The sequence below is a fragment of the Colossoma macropomum genome, unplaced genomic scaffold (assembly GCF_904425465.1).
Source record: "Colossoma macropomum unplaced genomic scaffold, Colossoma_macropomum, whole genome shotgun sequence".
NCBI classification, from domain to species: Eukaryota; Metazoa; Chordata; class Actinopteri; order Characiformes; family Serrasalmidae; genus Colossoma; species Colossoma macropomum.
In genome coordinates, this window is record NW_023494807.1 from 24,570,373 (window position 1) to 24,579,765 (window position 9,393).

Here is a 9,393-nt window from a genome sequence, read left to right on the forward strand (position 1 = left end):
AGCACAGCAGGAATGAATAGGAAACATTTAGTTCTGTGCAAAATAAATGAGGCTGTTCAGGTTTAGCTTGAGTATCTTTTCCTGTAAGGTAAAAAACAAGAGTATAATATTAGATATATTTCATATAAGATACTATAAAAAGTTGTAGTTCGTCACTGCCAGACCCTTGAGTGGAAAACCACAGACATGCAGATATGATGTGGGGGAGGGGTGGGGGTGACCACCATGAGGTATGATTGATATCATTATATTACACATAGATTTTATTGCACTTTTGAGGACTCCTATAGACTTCAGTTTTACTGTAGCCAAGTAATACTGCACCCAATCCTAACCTTAACCAAAAATTCTTAATCCAAAGAAGCTGAATTTGTGGTCAAAATAGCATGTTTTCTTGTAAGGGCCAGCAAGAAAAAGTTTCAAGTTTATTTGTCTTTTGCACATGTCAGGACATTGAAATGCTTGTGGTGAGGTATATGTATATATATATTTGGCTTTATTATAAGCGGCCCACCAGCCAGTACGTTGCAGTTCTCCCTTTCACCTGATGGTGGCAGCTGACTAGACCTGCAGCTTCATTCAGTGAACGACATTTAGTCAAGACTACAGACATAAAGCTCAAACTAACACTGAAAACTGCCGATTTTGGCGAGATGCAAATTCAGTAGTTCAGTAAATATTAACCCTTTAATGTTGAACAAAAACATGGCTACACTATACAATATGTAAAGAACATTACCAAACAAAACCAAAATCACATACCAATTGAAAGAGCCGTGAGTACAGTGACACCTGACATGCTCAATCAAGTATGGAATGAATTTGACTATGGTGTTGATGTTGTCTGTACAGCTGGAGGAGGTTCATATTGAACACTTGTAAAATTACATAATAAACTTCATGCTCATTTAAACCATTTACAGTTTACTGCATTGTTCGGTAATGATTTACAAGTGAAATGAGTCATTTTGTAATCAGATGATTCTTTTTGAATCACCCTGTACATATATTATATGTATGTTTTTTAAAGACAGTTGGTCCTGCTTGAGACTAAATTCAATGAGACCAAATAGTTAGTGGTCAAGAGACACCTATTTATATATATATATATATTATATATATATATATATATATATATATATATATATATATATTTTTTTTTAAACAGAAAAATGTATGTACGCCCAAAGTTATGCCTGAAGCTTGACAATCTAATGCTAACTGTACTGAACTCAAACTGAAATCCACTCAAATCCCCATTTCTTTGAAACTCTTTCCTTTCCTCATGAGGAGTACTTCTCAAATTATTATAGACTGACAATATGAGCACCATTACATAGTAGATGTGTATCAAACCAGAATCTAAATAAGAAACCTAGCTCATGTCTTCATGACAAGCTGCTTCTGAACACTTAAAACCCACATCCTTCCTGCACAGCCTATTAACTCAGAAAACCACTGTTTCTCAAGTCTAGAACTGACAGTTTAATTCTCACATCAGCTGTGCAGCACAGGTACCGATTTAAATAGCTAGAAAGAGTGGTTCTGTTGGGTGATGGCTTAGTCCGTGGCAGCACTCAGAAACACGTGAGGCAACTCAGATTTTGTGTACGTTAATAGAAAATATTTGTTGTTTTGACTTTGAAGAGTAGCATAGTCTCATGTGGTGCAACTGTCTAATAATTCATCCCAACATCAGGATATTGTGAGTTTGAAACCCACCAATGCCACAGCTGTCCATATCCAGAAGCCCAAGTGGAAAAAATGCCTGGTAGGACAGTGTGATAGAAGGAGTTCCAGCTAGTGGGGAAATTGAGAGAAAAAAATGCAAATTCAGTTTTGTTTGTCTACCTGAGATGCAGACCTAGAAACAGCAGCTGGGAGAATTTTTGAATGAACTAAGATGTTTGAGTTGGGTGAACTCTGGTGTCCTCAATTTGAGTCAACTCAGCAAAAGCCATGCAATCAGTTACTAAAAAATGTTAAGCTGAGTAGACTGATCTATCTGATTAAAGGCCAGAAGAAATAAGCCCCATAAGCCTCAAACTAATGTTAATAAGCCAAGCAAACACATAAACAGGTCTAAAGCACTCTGAACACCTTAACAACAAATTTACTGGATGTAGAAAGTTATTCAATTAAATTTAATTTTGAATTTAAATGTGAAGCATCACAGTGTCTCCACACTAACAGTTTTGTTGGTTCAGGCTTTCTGGTTAAGGGCTCTCTCTTCTTTTTTCCTGTTTCCGTTTTGAACTTCAACCTGCTTCACCAAGCCCTGTGTTTTTCATCATAAAGGGTGCGTTCACACCTACCTTGTTTGACCTGTCAAATGTTTATTTGGTCTGTTTTGGTCCCACCAAAGAACTGAACTGTGGCCTGGCAAAAATTGCTGATGTCAGTCTACTTCCATGTGAATGCTGCTACAGTTTCATTTCAACATGTATATGAAACACTAAAGTATATTAGGCAAAATATTTTTTTTTCCATATGGACAGAAATGCATGCTTCATATAGGGTCCCCCTGCCTCATAGCAGACAAACTGTTTTCAGTTAGAGCCAAAAATTTCAAATTTTAACTTGGTCCAGAGCTATTACTACCATTGTTCTACAACTCAGTCCATCTGCTTTTATATGTAGGTGAGTCCCTTGGCTTTGTTTCTCCCTATGAAACATGGCTTTTTGGTCTCATTTCTTCCATGAAGGCCTCTTCTCTCCTCTGGACTGTAGATGGGTGTGTCAGGGTGCCAATGGTTTTTGCCAATTCTGTGCTGAGAGTAAGGCTAGATACCTTCCAGTTTCAAAGAGAAGCCTGATATACTTCACATCTTCTGCATGCAGTTTCCATAGCCAACCACTGTGTTTCTGGTCCTCAACTTTATTGATCTTCTGCAGAAAAGCTTGGACAGCACATCTGGAAATGCCACAGAATTTCTGCTTGGGAGAGACCTTACTAATGCAGGATGACCACCTTGTGTCTCGTTGCTATGCTCTGTCTTGCCATAGTGCAAGGTTTGAAGGTTAAACTGCCACATCCACCACAATCTCACCTTTCAGTAAAGTTGTCCCTCACCCAGTTTTATTCCCTCTACACAGTTGTTTCTGTTTTAGTTAATCAGTTTAGTTCAGTCGGCACATACAAAGAGGTATTAATTATCAACGATGTTATGTTTGTTTCATCTTGCACTGGGCTATGTGCCTACAAAGATCTGGATCTAGATCTAGAAAATGGCCTGTTATTAATGCTACTTTCTTTAAAGACACATAAAAACCTACTGTAGAATTTCTCATTTTGCGAAAGAAATGATTTGAAATCTAAAATATTCTGTTTCCTACTGAGGAAAACTTACTACTGCCTAAAACTTTGCAAAGTGTATTGTATCACTCCATGTGCTACCCCGGGTACAGAAAGGATGCTGGAGGCCGGGTCACAGAAGCCATTTCTTTTATTTTCACTCACAAACACGCAACAAAATATATATAAAAAAAAACAATATTAGGTACTACACATACATACATGTATGTATATAGGAGCTTTGAGTACCACAGCTACAGTAAAATAGACAGTATGAGGATCAGACTGATGGAATGCAGGTCAGTCTTCAGCAAACACACAGGTGCACCAGCAGAGGGAGAGGCTGCATCTGAAACACACACAACAAAACCCACTGTTGTATTAAATATGAAGACGGATGTCTCTATCATATTTACTTTGAATGTCATATTTCATCAATTTTCAAAACAAAAGTCTCTATCTTTCAAATACTGTATAAGTTGTGAAACATCTTGAGTCGGTTCATCACCGTGTTTATTAGAGAGTGAGCAAACTCACTTTTACTCCTTCACTTTTTATTAACATGAGAAATCGATTTCCAGTGTAAAGAGCTGCATGAGTTTAACAAAATTATATTTCCGTGTAATTTTTTAACCTTATCTAAAACTAATCTGTCACTTAAGACAATCAGTGAAAATGTCTCACTTCTTAATCAAGAGGAAGATGCTGAGTCTGATCAAAACACAGAACAGCAGATTTGTGATTGAGCAGCCGGTATTGCCAACAAAATATATCTTTATTTGGGTTTGTTCTGAACAGAAATGGCCTTTTTCCTACTCCTGCATTCCACACTTCTCTCTTCAGATGGTAACCAGTTAGAATTAAATAACAAAACAGTTAATAATAATCAGTTCATATAATGTTTTAGGCACATAGCTTATAGCAGTTAAACAGTACGCTACGTAACTAACATTACCCAGTGTCTAGACTGTGTTCACCAGGAAACACAATGTAAAAAAGATTAGGCAACCCAAGGTTTCCTGAACCACCATCACATGCACAGCACACGGCCACTAAACTCTGTAGCTTGGTCTAAATTAGCATCATTTATTAGCTTACTGCCTAATACCGAGCATGATACCAGTATATCTGAAAGTAGCTGAGATCCGTCTGGATGTGCGTGTTGGTGTTGATATTAGACTTCAGTAAAAACAGCAACTGTCCTTAGAATTTTCAGTGTTTAAAATCGAGCTGGTGGGTTGAGGGTCAAAGTTAAACTATGTTTACTAGGAATGTTACAGTTAAAATCAAAAACCAGCTAAATAAACAAGTCATGCATGCTGAAGATATTACACTAACCTCGTTATTAGTAATAGTTTTAAAGGAAAATTCCACTGATTGTCAACATTATTTTGCATAATTACATCATTGAGATGTAAATACAGTCATGATTGTGATTTGAAAGGAAGTGCACTGTTTTAAAGAGACTTACTGAGTCAGAATTGTTTGTATTGGTGGTGACAGGAACCAGGCGTCCACAGTGGTTGAGCTACTACACAAAGTGGTCATGAATACATGTTTTATGATCATTTTGAGAAGGTTTTGGTGATAAATGCATTAATGGATGGAGAATTACATGCAGAAGGTTTTAAAGCAAAAGAGTACAGATTTACTAATGTTTTACTAGAATCAATATTACATATTAACTGGCTGGGGATGGTAAATATATTGCTATATTGTGTTGTATTTAGTGTGACTTCTCTAAAATGCACCATGCACTCAAATACTTTGTTAACATCTTAATGCTTGAATTATAGAGATTTACTTTTTCAAAATCAGTGGAATTTCCCTTTAATCAAGCCAAACACCTGTACTCATTTGCTAAAACAGCTACCTCCTTATGCTGAGGCATAAATCTACTTTAAGTGAGCTGTGTAAAGTCTCTTCAGAGAAATGGTTAAGAGGAAAGTGAAAAACATCCATAATTGTAAATGAAATCTGCATTTCAGTTGTGAAATTAAAATTTACCGCATTAAATTTATCCCTCAAGCATTTAGCTGTTTCAGGGGATGTATAAATGAAGTCCAACAGCTTGTCCAGCAGTGCTGTTTAAAGTAGCCTACAGGGTTGACCAACATGGATGCAGTATTAAAAGAGGTGTTGTATGTGAGAAAGCATAACTAGCAAGCAGGTCTATTCATTGAAATTTCTTTCAGCATTTGACACTGCCACTGTATTTAAATGTGGTAGTTTTTAAATAATCTTATCTACATTCATATTTTAATGTTCATTCAAGTTCTTTCAAGTTCTTTTCATGCTCAAGGGAAGATAGCTGAGGAGGAAAGACAACACAGAGATGGTAAGTAAATCAAGGAGAAACACAGGCTCAATGTGCAGAAAGATGGAGTTACGAGTCAATAACATCCTTTCAATCCAAGAAATCATTAAAAATGTTCACCTAACTCATTGTTTAGTAACATGGGATATATCCTACCTTAAGTACTAGAGGTTTAATCTATTGGGGTATGCATTTTAGTGTTGTGTAATAGCAGGTGGAAATCCCATGAGACAAAAACTATTTATTCACTTTTATTTGACTTTGGTTTGATTAACGTTTGGGATATTTAGATAGCCTTGACCACATTCAACTTAAAGGGGTCAAGTAGCTTACAGGACAGTGCACTTTTTAGCCTTCAGAGAAACTTAATAATACACATGGTTAAATTAAAAAGCTAAAGAAAAATGCATCTTAATAGCAGCAATGTTGTGTTTCGTCTCACTGACTGATTTTCTATAAGACTTACCGAACACAGAGAGTCTGTACTCAGCAACAACTGTGTCCTCATGACCAGACGCTTTTGCTTCATACAGACCACTATCAGTCTTCTGTAAGTTCTTCAGTGTCAGACTGTAGGTTTCCTCATTGAACTCCACTCTGCCTTCATAAGCAGGATACTGTTTAGTCCTTTTGGTCTCACTATAATATCTTAGAATATTATTACTTCCGTTAACAACCCAGTATAATTCATCAAACTTCGGTACACGATCCTGTATGTCCAGTTGAACAGAATCGCCAACCCATAGCAATGGATCACTGCACACTAAAGAGAGAACAATAATTATTTTGTTATATTATGTTTGCTTTATCATGATTTAGTACTGTGTGGCATGTTAATGGTTAATGAATAACATAAAAAAATAACACATACCGTGACGACAAGTACTCAGACTTTTGTTTTTGTTATTTAATATACAGTTCAGTGCAAAAGGTTGAGCACCCCTAGTCAAATTCCCTGTGTTGTTGATTTTTTAAGTAAAAATAAGTGAACACATCCCCTAAAGAGAACAAACATCTACACATTCTAAGACACGATTACTGTTTATTTGCTCAAGTTAACATATTGGAAAACAAATAAAGCATAAAATGTGCACCATGCAAAGGTTATTGCACATTTTATATGTTATGTTTATTTTTTCCAAATAGGTTAAACTCAGCAAATATATAAACAAGTGTGTCTGAATATGTTTCCAATGAAATGTATTTCCAGTGTTTAGGAGGAGAAATAATGTGTAATTAGAAAAGCTTGCAACATTATATGCCAACATGCATGTAATGCTAGTTTTAAGTCCTACTCAACAGTAAATCTCCGTTTAAGCTGGAGTTGTTTGTGCAGATATAAAGTCAGCAGGTGGAGTGAACAACAGAGCAGGAAGACTAAATGTGGAAAACCTTGCATACAATGCATAGATTAAATAGTACGCAGCCTACACTCTTAAAAAGATGGTTCTTCAGTGGTTCTTTAATAAAGAAAATGGTTCTATATAGAACCATGAACGCGCAAAAAACCCTTTGCATCATTAAAGGGTTCTTTGCATCAAGAAAGTGTTCGTTCTTCAGATTGATGGAGAGAGTGCTGTATATGATTCTATAAAGAATCTTTTTGAAAAGGGATCTATATAGCAACAAAAAGGTTTCTGCTATGGTTACAATATCAAGCTTGTTACGATAGCAGAATCCTTTTTGGTGGTATATAGAAACCTTTTTAAAAAGGTTCTATATAGAATCATATACAACACACTCTCCATCAATCTGAAAAACCATTTCACCATGGAAAAAAAACATTTGATGATGCAAAGCGTTCTTTAAGTGTTTCCTTTACTAAAGAACCCTTGAAAAACCATCTTTTAAGAGTGTAGTTTTACTCATTGTTTTGAAGAAAGAAATAGAGATTATGCCCGAAACTCTTCCTCCTCTTCATCTTACACCCTAGAAATTCCCCTCTCTCCCTTCAGTTTCCCATGACAAAACTTTGCAAACTGTGTTTTAGAGTTCAACTGAAGGTTTGTTCATTGAACGCTAATCATAGGCTTTTATTTCTAGCCCCAAAGATATAGACTGAAAATATACAGTTTATTCAGGTCAGCTCTCTTTGTGTAGATTATGTATATTAACAATATGAAATATTAAACCTGCTTTAAATTTACTTATTCAGCTCACCAGTGACATTAACAGATCTACATCTCTAAAAATGTGTTCTACACTTCAAAATGATGTTGTTTTAGTGCAATTTCTATTCAGGTCACCAGAACATGCACACTTACTACAACCACCTACACTCTTTATTCGGTAGAGCAACTCAAAATGATGCATTATCATACATTTTAACCTCTATGGTGATGAAGTTCAGAGAATTGTTTACCTGTGGTTGAGATCAGAGTGGAGAGAACAAAGATCAGCTACAGTGTCATCGCCATTGCAGAGAGTGTGAGAAACTTCTCCTTTTACAGTGAAGAAGGAAGTTCTAAAAAACATCTTTCCTGTCTCTTTTTCTATGCTAGTGTTCATTTCATAGTGAAGGAGGATGATTTGGCTCAGAGAGGTTTTCTAATGTGTAGGTATTAATGCAGAAGGTATAAGTACAAAATGACAAAATATTGTCAGCAGAGCTGACAGTAATCAAGCCTGGGTGTGTCCAGTACTCAATCCTAATTATCAACACAATTTGGTTCATTGGTTGACTGAGTAACTAAGGGTGCATTTATTTTTTCACACAGGGCCAGCTGGAGTTAGCTAACTGTCTAAGTGTTTAATGAAATGATCGTCATGTTTTGTGTTTACTCAGATCGTCTTTGTCTTGTATGAAATTTTGTTTGAAGATCTGAAACAAGTGTGATTCACAAAAGCAGAAGAATCATTCGGGGGTAATATCCACCGAAAGGAAAGTCTCTAATTTTACAAATATTTTACCATAAAAGGATTGCATATGAAAACTCTAAAGACCTGTGTAGGTTCACTGGTCTTTTTGGATAGTAAATAAAATGGCTATATTTGTGTGTGTGTGTGTGTGCGTGTGTGTGTGCGTGTGTGTGTGTGTGTGTAACAAATATTGCCAGTCTCTTGCTGGCAGTAAACATTAATAAACACCACAGACCATGCCAGTATATTTGCATAAACTACTATTCTTCATAAGAGCAAACACTTAGCTCATCAACCAGACATAAACACTGAACTACAGGAGCTGTGGGGGCTCATGAGAACACAAATTAACCGAGCACATTCAACACAGGTGCCATGATATGTTGCATCCATGACAACTGGGCACTCTGAACCTCCTACTTCCCATCTCAAAGTGTTTCCATAAAAAGTTCTTGAAAAGCTTTGAACAGTGCATATAAAAAGCTCAGAGAACGGAATGAAAGAGTTGTTAGTGCTTTATTTATTTTAAAAGTCGACGTAGGCATTGTTGCAGTCAAGACCACTAGAGGCAAAACCGAGATCTGAGGCCGAGTCAAGACTGAAATAGGCCCAAATGAATGTTTAAATTTGTTTCCTTAGTCATGATCTATGTGACAAAATGCATTGCAAACACCTTGTATCTAAGACTTATTATTCAGTACTACAGGGACTTCAATTCAAATTGGTTATTGGTTATTGGAAGTGTGCAATAAAACTTTGGGCCTGCCAGTGGGCCAATAGCCATTTAAGGGGTCAGCAGAGGAAATAACAGCGAATAAACTGGGCTACTTAAAGGTAGGGACAAAATTAACACATTTATTTAGCAATGTGTTTTGTTTATTTTTTAGGTTTTAAACACTTCAGCATCACTGCTGGACTGAGA